The sequence below is a fragment of the Cariama cristata genome, unplaced genomic scaffold (assembly GCF_000690535.1).
Source record: "Cariama cristata isolate BGI_N322 unplaced genomic scaffold, ASM69053v1 scaffold42612, whole genome shotgun sequence".
Lineage (NCBI taxonomy): Eukaryota > Metazoa > Chordata > Aves > Cariamiformes > Cariamidae > Cariama > Cariama cristata.
In genome coordinates, this window is record NW_009602877.1 from 40736 (window position 1) to 42970 (window position 2235).

Below are 2235 nucleotides of genomic sequence, written 5' to 3' on the forward strand. Positions count from 1 at the left end.
AATATGCTGAAAAATTGTTTTGACTTTGATTTTACTTCAGTGCTACTGCTTGGCAGCCTGTATCTGACAACAGGAAATTAAGAGAGTGATTATAAGATACATATAATTAGATCTGGCCTGAAAAAATTGGTACCTCATATATGTATATTTGCACTGATAGATCCACCTGTACAAAGCTTTGTGCCATTTTAAAATACCTATATATTTTTAAGTAAACAGCAGTGCATACTAACTCATTTTTCCCCACTTCATTGGACGTTCAGGCTGCTGCCATTGTTTTCTCATTTGCCAATTCAGTGGTACAGTGTCTGTGTATAGCGGTCAAGGGTGAACCACAAGTATGACTTTTTTTCATTAATCTTACACAGGCCTGCTAAACTTTAGAAATGTTGCTAATAATTTTAACAGAATTACAGAAACATCTTCAGTGGTTGAGAATCTTTTTTGCACAGTAACCATAATAAACAGAATAGGTACCATGCACAAACTCTACAAAATGCATGCTTTAGTTATTAAGCATGAAATTTAGGTGTTTGCTGAGGTCCTTGCATCTTTACGGTGCTAGTTATGTGTGAAGGGTGCAAGGACTAACTCAACTACTTAATCTTCTTTGCCTAAAACCACAAGCCTGTTATTCAGAAACATTTGAAGAAAAGGCTATACCATACATGGTTTGTCTTATTTACATAATACAAGGTACTAGCTTTTGTATTTTGCAAGAATATATTTTTTTTTCCTTGGAGCAAGAATCACAAATGTACTGAATTCAGATAATCGGTATTCTGCTGGCTGGTATCTATCCTCTGTAATTTATTACAAAGTCGTAGTTTAGAGTTCTTCATAGGTATGTATGCATGTCCTTTTTCCTCCTGAAGTTGCTGGTCATGCCAATACAACAGCTGTAACTTTCTACTGAAGTGTTAATGTATAATAAGAATGGAAAATATTTATTTTTTTTTCTCTTGTAAATTGACAATGAAAACAATAGTATGTACTATATTCTTTATATACAGTCATTGCTACATGGAATTGATTGTACAAAGAGTAAAGCCATTGCAAATAAGTGCTTGAGCCTGCACTGCTGAGCAGTTTGAAACAAACAGCTTGTTTCGGCTTGCCTTGTGCATTTTAGTATTTAAAGTTCATTCGTTCTGCACAAACAGCACAGTAATGATTAGATATCTGGAAGCTGTCTTTTATTTAAAAAAAAAAAAAAAATTAAACCAGAATTTGGAAGTGTGTGAGCTGTGTTTTTTGGAGGGAGGGGGCACTGAGCCAGATTCTTGGTATCGGGAACCTGTGGCTGTTCTGATACAGCAAGTCCAGATTCCTCACTTCTGTGATTAATTCTTAGGTTTTTTTTCTCATTTGTATACCCCTGTGGGGTTCTCTTGACAGGTCTCGAGGGCTTTGCCAACAGATGCGCAACCCCTACCAGAGTTACGTGTGTCACTGCTCATGAACGCTGGCCAGCAGGTCCCCAGAGGTGTTGAGCGTGACAGCTATTTTGTACCAAGGCGGTTTAAAAGTTGTGCTGTCCGAAGCGCCCTCTGAGACTGATTGCGATGTGATGCTGAGAAGGGCTTAGGCACCCTTAAAAACTTGTTTCCCAGCCTTCAGATGCTCAGAGAATAGCATTTGCCTGTTCTGTTTGGGGGTGGTGGTGGTGGAAATAAATACACCTGCAGCGGTGATGATTTTTACGAGAGTTTTGAGCAATGTTACAATTTTAATGTATTCTTGCTGACTTTCTGATTTGTGAGTAAGGTGTGTCAGCGAACGTGACGAGGCTTGAAGAAGCTCCTCTGCTGTGTCACTTCTTCAAGCTGAGCTGGCAGCCAGGCAGCAGGGGCCTCGGGGACCGGAGAGCAGGGCTGGGGAGCCCTTCGAGGGACACTCTCTGGCGTTGCCAAATACAGCGGTATTTTCGGTACTCTTGTGCAGTTGTTCCATCCCTGTGCCGCCCAGCTACTCTGCACTGATGCCCAGCTGGGGTAGAGGCTCTCTGGAAATGCTGGGTTTCTGCCGGGAGCGCTGGGGAGCTGCTCTCCTGCTTACCGAGGCAGGCAGGTTGTGCGGTGGGAGGCGGCTGTCGGGGTCCCGCTCCTGACTTTGGAGTGTTTCCGTCCGGACCCACCCAAGGGCCGGACCGCACGTGACCTCTGACACCTGTGTTACCTCATACTCGGTCCCCTGTAAGTAAGCGGGGAGCGGGGATGAGCGCATTGCCCGGTA